This window comes from Sturnira hondurensis, unplaced genomic scaffold, assembly GCF_014824575.4.
Source record: "Sturnira hondurensis isolate 20B ecotype Veracruz unplaced genomic scaffold, ASM1482457v3 Scaffold0008196, whole genome shotgun sequence".
Lineage (NCBI taxonomy): Eukaryota > Metazoa > Chordata > Mammalia > Chiroptera > Phyllostomidae > Sturnira > Sturnira hondurensis.
In genome coordinates this window covers 17377206-17395365 of record NW_028080827.1, presented here as the reverse complement: position 1 = coordinate 17395365, position 18160 = coordinate 17377206, and the positions used below count along the sequence as shown (strand labels likewise).

Sequence of the window (18160 nt, the reverse complement as noted above, 5' to 3'; positions counted from 1 at the left end):
CTGAGTTTCCTATGTTAGAATATCAATAATGAGTAGGAAAGAGTATATCATTTCCAGGAAAGAAAATAAGAGATTTACTAGGTAAGGGAGTAATATCAACAAGGAATAAACTCTGGATTGGAATCTGATGGGTTGCAGAAAGCCAAGGGTCCCTTTGTTGAAAAAAAATTAAGCAAACAACTAGGTAAACAAGAGGAGGGCTGAATGGAAAACACGTGGTCACTCTGGATGCAGCACAGAGTGACCAGCCCACACGGTGCAGGGTACAGCTACACCACAGATGGGCTCATTTCCCTCTACTCTCGTTTGTCAAAATTTTATTCCCTTAAAAGGCCTAGTTAAAAAAGTATGTCCTTTTACAGGCTTCGGTGACCCTACCAAGCCAGAATTATCATTTTTCTCCTTTAAAGTCTCATATTTGAACTTTTTATTTAGCTCAATTTATTCTGTCTTATGTTACACTGTTACTCTTATGAACACAATTATCCATCTTGCTTACCTCACAAAGGCGTGAACAGAAGAGAAAGGTGGAATGCTAAAAGAGCTTAAACAAGTTCACTTATTCAGTTAATACCTATTGAGCAACTACTATGTGCCAGACACAAACCAGATGTGGTCTGTGTTCTCATGATGTTTATATCCTTGGATGTGGCGGGGAATGTTAGCAGTTATTAATGTATGACTGATCTTTGAAAAATGTGGGGGTTAGGGATGTCAACCCCTGTACAGTTGAAAATCACATGTAACTTTTGACTCCCCCAAAACTTAACTACAGTCATCACCAAAATTCTCTAGGAGGCCATGTCATTTTTTAATCACCCCCAACAATAGCCACTGCACCTGGTACACAGCAGGTGATAAATAAATGTCAGTACTGGGAATACTTCACACAAAGGTGGCTCTTCTGGTGCTCTTCTGCAGGGCGGCTTTTAAAGGTCCTGCCTGGGGCACCAGTGGTCTCTTTGCTACAGATTCCAGGGTCTCAGCTATAGCTATCATCCCTTCCATTTGGTTGTTGCCACTCAGCCACTTCTCATCCTTGGGGTTCTCCTCCACCCCATCCCCAGCTGACTTTTTATCTCTAGGACTAGAATCTCACTGTCATCATCTCCTTTTGATTCCCCCTTTAAGCCAAGCTAGCTTTTCTTTCCAAACAGATGTTGCAATTAAGGCAGAATAACAAGCACTCCTTTGACTTAAATGAAAAATTTACATCTTTGAGGCTCCACATTAAAACAGTTCACAAGGTTAGGGCCGGTTCTGGGAATTATTCCCTCCCTGGGCACTTCTTCATTTTCCAGTTAAAGCGAAAGTGGTGAACTTAACTGCAAGTGCATGAATTCCTTCCAGGCTTAAAAAGGTCACTTAGTACAACTGCTTGATTTCAGACTGAAGAATGGAAATAGGATGAAATCGAAAAACCTTAACTTTTGGGGTCAAGGTCTAGATGAAAGACTTGCTGACTAAAAGGGAATGGTGACAGAAAACAAAACAAAACACTAAATAAAGTAAGATAATGAAAGTGTTTTAGAGTTTCAATGCTATACAAAGGAATCTGTAAAATGAAACTCTGAAATAAGCAGCAATAATTTAGTTCAAATACCAAAATTTTCCCAGATGGCAGTCAATTTAAGTTTTCTATTTGAACTGTATGTGTATGCTAGACAATAAGTATTTATTGAGCAGTTACTACGTGCGCGTCAAGGAGGATATGATGATGTGATGCTAGCAGAAAAATAACTTGTGCCAGTCAAACAGCTAGGCGATGATGATACAGGACAAGGGGAGTACAGGAGTCTATGGGAACACAACAAAGGAGCATCTAATCCAGCTCTGGGTCAGCAAAGACTTCCCAGAAGTAAAATCTCAACTGAGATCAGATAAATGAGTATGAACCAGACAACAACAACAACAACATTTATATAACACTTAATTGCCAAGTACCATTTTATTTATTTTTAAAATGTATGTATGTATGTATTTGTTTGTTTATTTATTTATTTTTAGACATAGGGGAAGGGAAGGAGAAAGAGAGGGAGAGAAACATCAATGTGTGATTGCGTCTCACGTGCCCCCCCCCCCCCAACTGAGGACCTGGCCTGCAACCCAGGCATGTGCCTTGACTAGGAATTGAACTGGTGACCCTTTGGTTCCCAGGCCGGTGCTCAATTCACTGAGCCACACCAGCCAGGGCTCAAGTACCATTTTAAGAGTACTCCATATATTTACCCGTTAATTCTCCCAATGACACCATAAAGTAGTATTATTATTATCTACATTGTATAGATGAAGAAATTGAGGCTTTAAGAGATTAACTGCCAAAGTCAAACAGCTAAAAAGAGGCAGAATGAGGATGAGAACCCAGGTTTTCTAGAGGTTTTGCTCCTCTCCCTCTCCCTCTCCCTCTCTCTCTCTTGCACGTGCGCTAAGAAGTGAGGGGTGAGGGTGGAAAGAAAGGATAAGAAGAAGAAGTTAAAGTGTGATAGGCAGAGAAACATATGCACTAACACTTTGAAAAAAAACATACAGCAGGCCCTGGCTGGTGTAGCTCAGTGGATTGAGCGCGGGCCTGCAAACTAGATGATCACGGTTAGATTCCCAGTCAGGGCACATGCCTGGGTTGTAGGCCAGTTCCCGGCAGGGGCCAGTTCCCATCAAGGGATGCACAAGAAGCAACCATACATTGATGTTTCTCTTCCTGTCTCCTCCCCTTCCCCTCTAAAAGATAAATAAATAAAATATTAAAAAAAAAAACATACAGCAGAATTGAAGGAAGTTCAATATGGTGGGTTCTTGGGAGAGGTTAAGAATGGAAATTTAAAAGAAACCAGATTAAAATGGAGCACCTAAGGTTAAGGTAGCCATCAAGAATCATTAGTGTGTGTGTTACAGCAGTGGTCTATTAAGTGATTTCTTGGTGTTTCTTCCTTTAAGACAATCTTTCCATATACCACTATCAGAATTCAACTTTCTGCCCCAGCTGGTGTAGCTCAGTGGATTGAGTGCAGGCTTCGAACCAAAGGGTCACCAGTTCAATGCCCAATCAGGGCACATGTCTGGGTTGCAGGCCAAGTCCCCCAGTGGGGGCACATGAGAGGCAACCACACAGTGATGTTTCTCTCCCTCTCTTTCTCCCTCCCTTCCTCTCTCTCTAAAAATAAAAAATAAAATAAAAACTAAAAAAAGAATTCAACTTCCTAAAGTACTATTTCTATGATATCATTCATTACCCTGCTCAAAAAGTCTTCAGGAGTATTCCACTGACTAAGATTCATTCAAAATTGTCGAGTCTTCATAAAATGACCTCTACTGTTTTTCTCAACCTTATTTTTGGATTTCCACCAATCCCAACTACAAATTTCAGCCCCATATAAGTTTTGTTTTTTGCCCTTGGAACAAACTGTCATTATTGAATAAAAATTTAGAAGACCCCTGGCCACCTAGCTCAGTTTGTCAGAATGTTGTCTTGATATGCTAAGGCTGCGAGTATGTCAGGGCACATATGAAAATCAACCAGTGAATGGATAAATAAATAGAACAACAAATCCATCTTTCTCTCTCTCTCTGTCTCCCCCAACCCATTTCCCTCACTCTCTAAAATCAAAAAATTAAAAATTAAATATATATTTTAACACTCTGTGTAATACTTCAACCTACAGACAATATACTTAACGTCCTCACAGTTCCACAAGTTTGCGTGGGCACACACAGAGGGAGAAGAGCGAATCAGTGCAAACAAAAGCAGTACCTTAATAGTTCTCAATGCTTTTTAGATGTATAAAAAATTGTGACCACTGGCTAATGAAAAGGATAAGAATTCCACTTCAGAGTTTGGTGGCAGATATTTTAGCATTTTGGATAATACCTGACATACCAAATGCCAAAATTTCAAATAAATGAGTCTGGACTACCCCCAAGAGCCACAATTTCATTCCTACCAAAAATGTCAGTAAAAAGAACTAAATGTAATGGTTAGAATAAAAAAAAATAAAATAAAAATCCTATTGCATGCCTTATTTATTGTAAATTGGATTAAATCCTTTTTCAAGTCAGAAGGCTATAAATAATAATTTAAAAATTCTCCCAAGTGGTGAATAACTTTAAATACACACTAAATCTAGTCACCACAAAAAAACCCTTAATTATCTACACTGCTATTATGACAAAGACTAGTAGTGGTTTTTTTTTTAAGATTTTATTTATTTATTTATCTTTAGAGAGGAAGGAGAGAGGGAGAGAAACATCAATGTATGGTTGCCTTTCGTGCATCCCCTGCTGGGAGTTGGCCTGCAGGGAACCAGCCTGCAACCCAGGCATGTGCCCTGACTGGGAATTGAACCGCGATCCTCTGGTTCGCAGGCCTGTGCTCAATCCACTGAGCTACACCAGCCAGGGCTAGTAGTGTTAAATATTAGTGGCTAGGAGGGAAGGTAAAAATTTTCTATGTTAAATTTTTAGGTAAGTTTGAAAAATTGACCCCTTATTTAACTCTCTGTACAAAACAATTTTTGGCTCTGGTTGGTGTGGCTCAGTGGATCGAGTGCCAGTCTGAGAACCAAGGGGTCCCCGGTTTGATTCCCAGTCAGGGCAAATGCCTGGGTTGAGGGCTTGGTCCCCAGATGGAGACATGTGAGAGGCAACCACACATTGATGTTTCTCTCCCTCTCTTTCTCCATCCCTTCCTTTCCGTCTAAAGATAAATAAATAAAATCTTTTAAAAAATAAAATTAAAAAGTAAAAATATTACTGGAGTTCTAGCCAAGATGGAGGCATAAGTAGATACACTTCCCCTCCTTGCACAACCATTGGAAGAAAACAACCAATTTAAATACAAAAAACAACCAGAACTGCCAGAAAATCGAACTATATGGAAGTCTGACAACCAAGAAATTAAAAAAGCACTCATCCAGGCTGGTAGGGGGTGTCGGAGACAGGCAGCCAGGGAGGAGAGGACGTGGGGCAAGGCAGCAGCTGCTGGTGGACTGGGGAGGTAAGGCAGCGGCTGGTGGACCAGGCGGTACCACATTTGGGTGCAGATAAACTGGGAGGAACAACTGGGGAGCGAGACAAAGCATAGGACCCAGGGTTCCAGCGTGGGGAAAATAAATTCTCAGAACCTCTGGATGTAAAAACCTGTGGGGATTGTGACAGCAGGAGAAACTTCCAGTCTCTTGAAAGCAGGACGAGAGCAGAGAAAGCAGCATTGTTTCCTCTCAGACTCCTCCCCCACACACAGAGCCAAAACATGGCAAAGTGAACTGCTCCAGCTGGGAGAATACCTAAGTTTGCCCCCTTAAAATGTACAGGGGGACCGCGAAAAAGAAGTATGGCCCAAATGAAAGAAGAGATCAAAACTCCAGAAAAAGATCTAAGTGACAAGGAGATAGCCAACCTATCAGTTGCAGAGTTCAAAAAACTGGTTATCAGGATGTTCACAGAAATGACTAAGAATGGCCACAAAATAAAGGAAGAAGTGAGGGCTATACAAAGTGAAGTAAAGAAAAATACACAGGGACCCCAAGAATGAAGGGAAGGAAACCGGGACTCAAATCAACAATTTGGAACAAAAGGAAGATATAAACATTGAACCAGAACAGAATGAAGAAACAAGAATTCAAAAAAAATAAGGAGAGGCTTAGGAACCTCCTGGACAACTTTAAACATTTCAACACCCAAATCATAGGAGTGCCAGAAGAAGATGAAGAGCAAGAAACTGAAAACTTATTTGAACAAATAATGAAAGAAATCTACCCCAATGTGGCAAAGGAAGTAGACATACAAGTCCAGCAACCTGAGAGAGTCCCAAAGAAACTCGGACTCCAAGAAATCCAAGAAGAAATGCACTGAGACACATCATAATTACATTACCCAGGATTAAAGATAAGGAGAGAATCTTAAAAACAACAAAGGGAGACAGTTACTTACAAAGAAGTTCCCATAAGACTATCAGCTGATTTCTCAAAAGCAAAACAAAAACAAAAAACAAACAATAAATGTTGGTGAGGATATAGAGAAACTGGAACCCTTGTGCACTGTTGGCATAAACTTTAGTTGAGTTCTGATAACCTACTACCATTAGATGAGCCGTACTGTTGGTATAGGAATAGAAAAAAATGATGTAGCTACTAAGAAAAGCAATATAGCAATTTCTCAAAAAAATTAAACATAAAATTACCATATCAGCCAGCTGGGACTTAAGCTAATACTTGCACACATATATTCATAGTGGCATTATTCACAGCAGCCAAAAGGGGGAAGCAACCCAGTATTCATCAAAATAATATGAATGGATAAACAAAGTGTGCTATATACATACAATAAAATATTATTCGATCTTAAAAAGGAAGTAATTCTGATACATGGTTCAACATGAATGAACCTTGAGAACATTATGCTAAGTATAATAGGCCAGTTATAAGACAAATACTGTATGATTCTACTTTATTAGGTACCTAGAGTAGTCAGATTCAGAGAGATAGAAAGTAGAATCATAGTTGCCAAAGGCAGAGAAGAAGGGAATAGGAAATTGTTTAACGGATATGGTTTCAGTTTTGCAAGATGAAAAGGCTTCTGGAGATTGGTTGCACAACAATGTGAACATATTGATACTCTGCATATTCTATTTATCAGTAGATTTGTACACTTAAAAATGGTTAAGGTGATAAATTTTTTTGTTATATATGTTTCACTGGATTTTTTTAAGTTAAAAAAAAACGCCCAGAATGACTCTGGAATCAGATTACCTGACTCTGAATCTTGGCTCTGCTACTTTCTAGCTATATAACTGATCTGTACCTCATTTCCTCAGCCACAGATGAGATGACATAAAAGTACCTACATTATTACCTTGTGATAATTGAATTAGTACATATATGCGAACTTCTCACAACAGTATTAGCACACAGTGAGTCCTATTGTAAGCATTTGTTACTATTAGATTCACCATTTTGAAAACATAATTTAATGCAGAATTCAGGCCTGAAGGCAAAACTGAGTTTCTCCCATGCAAAACTGTATAAAATAATTTGTGGGCTTGTACTCAGGGTTTTCATGTAAATTCCTGATACAAAGCAGCACTAACACATGAACTAAGGGAAAGATTTCCATAATACCTTATTTTTTCAAAGATTTAATTTTCTTTTTTTAAATTTAATCTTTATTGTATTTTTTCCTCTACCATTTAGTCACCTTACACCTCCCTCCGCCCAGCAATCACCACACTGTTGTCCATATCCATGAGTCCTTTTTCCTTTTTGCCCAATCCCTCCACCCCCCCTAACTTCCCCCTGCACTAGCTGCCATCCTGCTCTCCGCCTAAGAGTTTGTCCCCATTTTCTTGTTAGTCCAGTTTGTTCACTAGATTCCACGTGAGTGAATTTTTCTGACTGGCCTATTTTACTTAGCAAAATGTTCTCCAGATCCATCCATACTGTTGCAAAGGGTAAAATTTTCTTTTCTTTTTTTATAGCCAAGTAGTGTTCCATTGTGTAAATGTCCCATAGTTGTTTTATCCACTTATCTACTGATGGACACTTGGGTTGCTTCCATATCTTGGCACTGTAAATAATGCTGCAATGAACACAGGGGTACTTATGTTCTTTCAAATTAGTGTTTTGGGTTCCTTCAGATGTATTCTGAGATGTGAGATCACTGGGTCAAAAGGCAGATCCATTTTGAATTTTTTGAGGTTATCTCCATACTGCTTTCCACAGCGGCAGCACCAATCTGCATTCCTACCAACAGTGCAAAAGGGTTCCCCTTTTTCCACATCCTAGCCAGCAATTGTTGTTTATTGATTTATTAATGATAGCCATTCTGACACATATGAGATGATATTTCATTGTGATTTTAATTTGCATTTCTCTCATGATTAGTGACATTGGGCATCTTTTATAAGTCTATTGGCCATCTGTATCTCCTCTTTGGAGAAGTGTCTATTCAAGTCCTTTGCTCATTTTTGAATTGGGTTTGTTTGGGGTTTTTTTGGTGCTAAGTTTTGTAAGATACAAATTTTGGATATTAACCCCTTGCCAGATGTATCATTGAATATGTTCTCCCATTCTTTGGGTTGTCTTTTCACTTTGTTGATTTCTTTTGCTGTGCAAAGACTTTTTTAGTTCAATGTAGTGCCATTTGTTTACTTTTCTTTTGTTCCCCTTGCCTGGGAGATGTATCTGATAAAAAACTGGTATGGGTAATGTCCAAGATTTTGCTACCTATGTTTTCTCCTAGGATTTTTATGGTTTGAGATATAACATTTAAGTCTTTGATCCATTTTGAATTTATTCTCGTGTGTGGTGTAAGAAGGCAGTCTAGTTTCATTTTTCTGCATGTATTGCACAATTTTCCCAACACCATTTATTAAATAAACTATCTTTAGCCCATTGTTCCTCTTTCGAATATTGACTATAAAGTTGTGGGTTATTTTCAGGCTCTCTATTCTGTTCCATTGATCTATGTGTCAGTTTTTATGCTAGTACCATGCAGTTGTGATTACTATGGCCTTATAGTTTCATATTAGGTAGTGTGATTCCTCCAACTTTGTTCTTTTTTCCCAGGACTGCTGTTGCTATGCAGTGCCTTTTGTGGTTCCATATAAATTTTCGAAATACTTGTTCCAGTTCTGAGAAATACATCATTGGAACCTTGATAGGAATTGCACTGAATCTATAGATTGCTTTGGGTAAAATGGATATTTTAAGGATGCTGATTCTTCCTACCCCTGAACCAAAAACTTCCTTTTCAATTTTTAAAAAGATTTTATTTATTTATTTATTTATCTTTAGAGGGGAAGGAGAGAGGGAGAGAAACATCAATGTATGGTTGCCTTTCGTGCGTCCCCTGCTGGGAGTTGGCCTGCAGGGAACTGGCCTGAAACCCAGGCATGTGCCCTGACTGGGAATTGAACCTCGATCCTCTGGTTCGCAGGCCTGTGCTTCCTTTTCAATTTTGAATATTTCATCAAGTAGTTTGTTTTAGTAGATGGTCTTAAATTTTTTTTTCAGGGATTCTAACCAGTACTATTAACTGGACACATTAACTAATTTCTATTGATTCACCAATCCGTAATGAAAAGCACCGGATTTAACAGCCATCTGGTGTAGTGTTGTTTTTATGACAGCTTATGTTTTACAGTGTCCATAAGAAGAATATTACTGAAAAGTGGCACCTTTTTACTTCCTTTTCTTCACTGATCTCAAATATAATATTAACCATTTCTAAGCAAGGTGGTAAAATGAACAGTTCTGTAATTATGTAAGGTTATGACCCTTGTTTCTTATACTGCATATGTAGATGTTGGAGAAATTAAATATTTTTCTGTGAAAATGGAATGTTTTGTGGTAAGGGGTTAGTGTAGTTTGCTTGGAACCATTTCTCCTAAAATTCTTCCTTACAAATAGGACAATTAGGTTGGAGAAGCAAATCAATGGCAAATATATATCTAAACTTGAAATCATCCTCATGGGAGGATCATCAGTGACTGAATAATTATGAATTATCTTTTTTTCCTGCTACTTGGTCTGTGAGGTGACTGATGACTCTCTAGCTTTAATCTAGTGGTCTGTAAGGGTCTTATAAACATGTGAGGGTCTATACACTCTTATTCCCCTTCTCTACCTCATTTTTCTTCAAAGCCCTTTTTGGTCTAAATAGACAGATTTTCATATTTGCTTAATATTTATTGTGTATTTTTCTCACTAGAATGTAATCAGAACAGGAATTTTTTAAAACTGTTTTGTTCACTGGTGTATCCCAAGTACCAAAACAGTGCCTGCTCTCTGGTGGACATGCACTCCCTAAATATTTGTCCAATCAGTGAATTGGTAAACAGCCTTACGAATGGCCAGAGGTAATTCTGTTATCCCTAGTTGTAACCTGGTTTTAGGAAGTGCTTCTTTTGGGCCTCAGACAAATTTTATTGTTCTTCAGAGCATGGGGCTTTCTTTCTAAATTTTCAAAAGCCCAGAGGGCAAAACAGCCTTGTTTACCATCTGCCATAACAATTCTACATAAGATTATTACTGCAAATGTATTCATCCACTTCATATTCAATGTTTCCACTTCAATTATGTCATCTTAACATGACTGCAGAGGTCTATAAGGCTTAGGCTTTCAAATATCTAGCCAGAAGACTAAACAAGCCAAAAATTCAGATTACATGGATTCTACCCTTACTACATAAAGCTGAATAAGGTAAGTGTAATACTGACACCATGGTGGTCTATGTAAAAAAATCCTAGGGAATTTAAAACAAAGCAAACCAAAAAACCCTGCTAGAAATAAGAACTAAATGACTTTGATATAAGATCATATACAAAATTTAACTGCATTTTTATATGCTGGCAACAAATAAATAAAAAATACAATTTTATTAAATACCATTTATAACAGTATCACAAAATGAAAAATTAAAATCACAATGAGATTTTTAAATCCACTAGGATATTATAATGAAGAAGACAAATAACATCAGCTCTGGAAAGGATGTGCAGCACTTAGAACTCTCATCGAGCTGCTGGTGAGAGTGTAACCACTGAGAAAAATAGCTTACTGTTTTTTTTAATGTTCCAACATGTAATGTCATTGTATTTATTTATTTAAAAAGATTTTATTCATTTATCTTTAGAGGGGAAGGGAAGGAGAAAGGGAGAGAAATATCAATGTATGGTTGCCTCTCGTGCATCCCCTGCTGGGAACTGGCCTGTAACCCAGGCATGTGATGTGCCCTGACTGGGAATCGAACCGTGATCCTTTGGTTCACAGGCCCGTACTGATTTCTTATAAAGTTAAATATACTCTTACCATATGACCCACTAATCCTACTCTTAGGTATTTAACAACAATAACAACAAAAAGAAATTCATAAACAAAATATATACATAGATATGCACAACTTTATTTATAAAAGCCCACACTAGAAATAACCCAAGTTTGCTTCATTGGTGAATAAACAAATTGTGGTATACCTATACAATTAAGTCATGTACTCAGCAATAAAAATAAACAGCTAATATATAAAACAATATGGACAACTTTCAAAGATGTACTGAGAAAAAGAAGCTGAACATAAAAAAGTATATACTGTATAGTTCCTTTTATACAAAACCCTGGCCCAGGTGCAATTACTATGTAGTGCTAGAAATCAGGTTAGTGGTTGGTAGTAATGGATGGAAGGAAAAGGCTGATTGCAAGGAGACACAAAGGTACTTTCCATGGAAATTAAAATATTCTTTATCTCAGGTTGGGTACTGGTTGAACGGAGGTATTCATTTGTCAAAAACCATCAATCTGACACTTAAACTGTATGATTTTTACTATATAGATATTGCAATAAATTTATTTTTTAAAATCTTGATTATCTGGATGTTCTCACCATACCAACCCTTATCTCCTCTTCCCTTTTATCCAGCATCTCTGGCTGAAAGTACCTCAAGCAGAGGCGGGTTCCTAGTCTAATTTAATCATGGTAAGTAGCCGCTCTTAACCTCTTTTACCTGCTGATCAGAATGGAAAAACCATAGGAACATAGTTCTTTCATTATAGGAAAATTACAGCTTTCTGTAATTGTTCACCATCTGGGGACCACCTTGATACATGCGGTACAACACCTATAACTTGATGGCCAACAGCAGAAGAGAAAGCAGACTGGCAATCTGGAAACTGAAAATCAAATGCCTTTTAACCAACAGTGGACCTGACCTGTATTTCCAGCTCATGGCTTTCATGCTAGACTTGTAAAAAGGGGTTTGTTTGCTGACCGATTAGAGGATTTAGGAAAAGGGATTAGACCTAGCATTGCTGTTGAGAAAACCCTGGGCTAAGACTGACAGTGACCCATGACCTTGGAAAGGGGTTCAGATAAGGCTATAGAAGAAAAACCAGCCTGAAAAGAGAACTTCCAACCTAGCACCATATGTCTGGTTGACAAAAATTACCTTAATTGCTTTTGCATGAATCTGGATACCAAAAACCAGTGAACTGTATAAAGTATAAAGCATATCCACTTGTATTCCAATAGGCCCGATAGTCCTTTCAAATTATATGATTCTGTCAGGCTGAAAACCTTTTTGTTCTATTTATTTATTTTTCTTTTTTGAATGAGATTCATTAAGGCAATGAGCATTTATGGAACAGCTACTTGGAACCAGGTCCTATAGTGACTAATACACAGCACCTAAAGTAAAAATGACATAACACTTGCCATCAACAAAATCTTACAGCCTAGATGGAAAAGAGAGAATTAATTCATACAGAATTGTGTGTTAAATGCTATGACAAAATTCATATGAGACCTTGGGAAAGAAGGGTTTCCCAGAGTAAAATTCCTAGTGATTCTTGAAACAGAAGTAGAAGTTATTTGATTTAAAAAAATGGCAGAGAAAGGTGTTCTAGGCAGAGAAAACAAGTATGTACAAAGGCACACTGACATAAAAAAATAGGAGTTATGAAATCCAATGGCATGTCTAGGAAACTGCAAGTACCTTAGTATGGCTGAGATAAAAGAGGAATGGTTGAAGATAAAGCTAGAAAAAGCAGACTGGAATGGGATTCTGAAACTGTGTTGGGGAAATAATGAAAATATTTTACGTAGGAGTCTGATATCACGCTGTCATTTTAGAAAGATAACCTGGCAGCCAAGTAGAGAAAGGTCTGAGAGATGCTAAATCTGGAGCAGGGTGACCAACCAGGAAGTGACTGGGATGAAGCAGGTAGTAAGTGGTAAGGGCCAACTAAAGCAGAGAAGTGGCGATGGAGAGGACAAAGAATATTTTTAAAAGAAATCATTCACATGACACAACTTCTGGAATAAGTGAAAAGGAGAGGATCTGGGACAATTCTGTTTCAGCTTCAGCAATTGAGTGGATGACCCATTAAGCAATACCAAGATATAGAATATCAATAGACAATCAGGTTGAGGCAAAAGATAAAAATTGTTTTAGGCATGCTGATTTAAACATAATGAGTATTTGGGTTATTTGATTGCTCGAGTATACAGGTTCTTTTGGGGGCCATAAAAGTGTTCTAAAAGTAGACACTGATGAACTATTCAACTCTGTGAATATACACTAAAAACCTTTGAAATGTATGCTTTAAATGGGCAAAATTTATGGTATGTAAATCATATCACAATAAAACCATTTTTTTAAAAATGGTTAAAACCATTCTTAGCTCACAGACTGTACAAAAATAGGAGGTAGCCCTGGTTTGGTCTGCAGTCTGTGACTTGCCAACCCTGTTCTAGATATAACAGTTGAGCAAATGTGATCTTAAGGGAGGAGAATATGAACTACCATTTTAGGAACCAGAAACTCTAATTAAAAGAGCAAATATTTTTCATGGCCCTTTAGGAAAAGCAAATGCTACTCTGTAGGAAAAGCAATATGCTGCAAGAATTGCTATAAAGGCTACCATGCACACTCAGTAAACCAAACCAGATACTCAAACTTAAGAATGTATCAGACTCATTATGAGGGAAGGAAGGGAATTGTTCAGAAAGACTGGCGGGCCTCAACCCCAGGATTTCTGAGATGGCAGGTCCGGGACGGAGATAAAAACCTGCATTTCTGACAGACTACCATATGATGGTGATGCTGCTGATCTGGGGACCACACTCAAAACCAGTGATCTGAACTGACAGACTAGAGTGAAATATTTACTCTGGCAGTCATGCATCAGACATAAACATTTAAGAAAAGGTGAAGATACACATTCCTCTATTTACTTCAGTGGGTCTTGATCTTTGGCTACTAAAGCAGTATGAGTTATAACAGATATTTCCTTTCACTATGCAATATGGCTGCATATAATCATAAAATCTCCTCCTTCCTTAAAACTGAAGCTGACTATTCATAAACCATCAGAGCATGAGGTACATTTTTTTGGGACACAGGTACATAGACAAATCAGTTAGTGTTTTCCAGAAGCTCACTAACATCATTTTTAAGAAAATCTAGCCTTGGCTGGTGTGGCTAACTGGATTGAGCACCAGCCTGTGAACCAGAGGGTCACTGGTTTGATTCTCAGGGCACATGCCTGGGCTTGTGGGCTGGTTCAACCCAGTTGGGGGCGCTCGAGAGGCAACTACACATTGATGTTTCTCTCCCTCCCTTCCACTCTGTCTAAAAATAAATAAATAAAATCTTTAAAAGAAAAGAAAGTCTAGGAAGCAAAATGCAGTGAAGCAAAAGCAATGTAGACCAATAAATCACAACCCAATAGTGTTTACTTAGAGCACTGGGGCACGACTATCTACAGAAACAAGAACCTAGGGACCATACCCTCGGAGATGGGGAGTTCTGTCAAACACCGCACAGCTTCCCACCTTCCTCACCACCATAAACTGAGTCATTAAAAAGCGTAACAGAATCATCCATGCAGAAGAATTCCAAATAATTTATGTAGACACTCTGATCTCAAGGACAGAGAGCACTCGACTCCTCACCCCTTAAGGGTGGGCTATGCATGGTGACTTTCTCCCACAGAGCACAGTAGCAAAGGATGGGGAATGAGTAACTTAACAGTATAAAAACCTGACTAACACTATCTTATCCAGGTGATCAAGTTCAACATCAATATGCTAAATCATGTAAATAGTATGTATCTTTGATATAATGGGTGAAAATGTTACTTTACATCTATGGTTCTTATTTCCCAAACTCATTAACTACATTCTAATCCTGAGGGAAACATCAGGTAAATATCATTTGAGGGCATTCTACACAATATCTGACTATAACACCTCCAAGCTGTCAAGGTCATCAAAAACAAGGAAAATCTGAAAAACTGTCACAGTGAAGAGGAGTTTCAGGAGACATGATAACTAAACTAATGTGGTCCCCTGGATGGGATCCTAGAATAGAAAAGGATATTTGGCAAAAACTAAGAAAATCTGAATAAAGTATGGAAATGAGTTAATAATAACATCTTATATTGGTTAAGTAATAGTAACAAATGTACCATACTAATTAGTAAGATGTTAACAATAGGGGAATATGGGGGCGGGATATATGAGAACTCTGTACTATTGTCTCAAACTTCCTGTAAATCAAAAAAAGTTTAAAAAATAAAGTCTATTTAAAAAAAAGCATAACATCACAACTCCAGGCCAGAGCTAGTGAACTGTCATAAATCACTAGATCCCAAAACAAATCATAGCTGGACCAAGGTGTCTTAAGTCTTTTCACACAACTAAAATAAACATACATACCAGATCAGCTATACAATACTTATTGTCCATGATAACACTGAGCTAAAGAAAAATCTTAATTCTCTCAACTTCTTTAAAAGAGCACTTAAAGAATTCATTAAATATTTTTTAAAAAATTATTGAGCTCAATTACATGCCAGGTGCTGGAGAAGAAGAGATAAATAAGAATCTGTCTTTATCAAACAGCTCATAGATAGGGATGGGGAGGTTGGCAATCAAATGTAAAAACATAAATTAGAACAGAGTAAGACAAATCAGTGCTACAATAAAGTTTGCAAAATAATCATGGGAGCAAGGCTTCAGACAGCTGACAGAAAAATAAATTACTGGTTATCAACAGATTTTAAAAAGCATGAGTTTCAAAACTTTATTTATAGATGAGTTTTTTTTTAAAGTAAAAAAAAAAAAAACAGAAAGAAAGAAAAGCTAAATCTTCCTGCCCCTTAAAAAATGTTGATAGCCTTCAGGGAATGTGAAAACAAGAAATTCTGCAAAAATGAGTATCTACAAAAAATAAAAATAAGTAAATGTCCACATAGTTTTCACAGGCAGACTTGTAACATTCGCATGTATATACCCACTCACGACAATTACTAAGAGTAAAAACACACACTTTTCTGGCCTACTTAAATATATAACCCTAACATCCCCCTTCCTTTTATACTTTCGGTTTTCGCTCAATATGAAGCAGGGACATCTAAATATTATTAAAAGTTCTCAGTGACAATAATTAACAATTACATTTTCCTGACTGGCATGTACTTTTCCAAACATTTCTTCTTTCTATCCAAATTCTACCCATTACTTGACTCCTAATATGCCCAATACACTCCTTCAATAAACCTGTTTCCAAAAACTCTTCCACTGATTTTTCCTTTCTTTAAATCATGTATAAACTATGTTATATAATTGATCATATTTCTGTGTATTATAGATCTAATATTTCATGAGTTTTGTTTCCAAATAAGATGTGCATTTCTTGCATTTAAACATCTGAACAATCAATAACATCTGGGCATTGAGGCAGCTATTCCTCCTTCCCTTCTTTAGGTTACTAGAGCAACCTGTCAGTAGATTAAAAAAAAAAAAAAGACAACCTTTTGTTACTACTTAAGTCTTTCCAAGGCATGCGCTGGTACAACATTTAATATGTACTGTGGTTTCTACTCTCATAATTCAACTACTTACTAAATTACTCATGGTTCATGGCTGCTTACAGAAACTAAACTCTGGCTGATTGAAGCAAAAGATGAAAGGTCAGTGAGTAACTAAGTAGGCTCGGAAAAGAAGCAGGCACAAGAGACACAACCAGAACCATTAACAAAATCATGCCACACTATCAGTCCGATAACACTGCTGCCCTCCTCACTGAACCCCTGATGCCACTGATTCGGTTTGGTGCTGTTACCACCACCGCTGTAAACAGTGTTCCACTGTCCCTTGACACGAGGAACTGTCTGAAAATATTAGAGATGATATATCTGGTGGTGAAATTTGGGTCAAGGTCTCAAAGCCTCATTGCTAAGAGAGCCAGTAAAGTAAGAATCTGGTGTTTTCTGATTTTACAGACACTGGACTTACATGGTGAGGAACTGCCCCAAAGGGCAGAGGCTCTGAGAGTTGTTAGCCATCCCCCCAACAAAAAATAAAATGTTCTTTTAATATACTGAATTACTCCATCTTTCAAAGCATTAAGGGCATATCTATATAAAACACTAGATTCTAAATAAAAGCACAGTATCTTAGGGGGAAAACATGTATTTAATCAAAATAACATGAGTAGAACAAAAAGAATGGCAATTATTTGCATATATGAATGGTGATATTTATTTATTTATTTATTTATATTTATTCATTTCTAGAGGGAAAGGGAAGGAGAGAGGGAGAGAAACATCCATGTATGGTTGCGTCTGGTACATCCCCTGCCGGGAACTGGCCTGCAACCCAGGCATGCGCCCTGACTGGGAATTGAACTGTGATCCTCTGGTTCGCAGGCCCGTGCTCAATCCACTGAGCTACACCAGCCAGATGGTGACATTTAACCTTTCTCAGTAACTTAAATCTAAATAGTAACTGTCATCTAGTCAAATTAGCAGCAGAGAAGTACAGGGATAAGCAATTTTGTACTAAAATAGTGTAGCTAGATTTGGTGAAGAAAGAACTCTAGAAGCTGTCTCACGATTCATCATTTTAAAAGATTTGCACGTCAGACACTGGGGATACATATAGAAGCTTAGAATCTAATAAGAGAAAACAGACAGATATGAAAACAACTGGATATAATAAAATATTATGGAAGCTAAATATTGCCATGGGGGTTCAGAATAAAGATGCCAGGGTAGAGGCGGAGTGCAATGACAAAAACTCAGGAAAGGTTTTGTTGAAGAGGTCTTCTTAAGCATCTGGAATGATAAAATGAGTAGCATAGGAAATAAGGCAGGGAGAAGAACAACAAATAAAATTAAAATACCATCTTCATAGGAGATAGGCCTAGTTTCATTTATTACTCCAAACAGTTTTTTTTTTTTTAAGATTTTATTTATCTATTTATCTTTAGAGGGGAAGGAGAGGGAGAGAAACATCAATGTATGGTTGCCCCTCGTGCATCCCCTGCAGGGAGTTGGCCTGCAGGGAACCAGCCTGCAACCCAGGCACGTGCCCCGACCGGGAATCAAACCGCGATCCTCTGGTTCACAGGCCCCGCACTCAATCCACTGAGCCACACCAGCCAGGGCTATTACTCCAAACAGTTTTAAACAGGTGAAAATAAAAGTTTATATGAATGCACATCAAAACCAAATAGATGTCAGTCAAGTTGGATCACTGGGACTTATTTTCCTAAAAGCAAATGCAAAGTTAGATACTGCATATTGCAAAAAAAGTCACAAATTGTTCCCCTCCCTGAATCCACTCATTTGCAATTCTCTGATCAAGAGATGGAATTCTGCTCTG

The 18160-nt window shown here is 37.8% G+C and overlaps 1 protein-coding gene across 3 annotated transcripts in view; it reads right to left on the bottom strand.

Annotated features, from left to right (window-relative positions):
- The window catches only part of ZNF609 (zinc finger protein 609), a 204561-nt gene that overhangs the window by 120593 nt on the left and 65808 nt on the right, over nucleotides 1-18160 (bottom strand). The gene's annotated exons all lie outside the window — the stretch shown is intronic.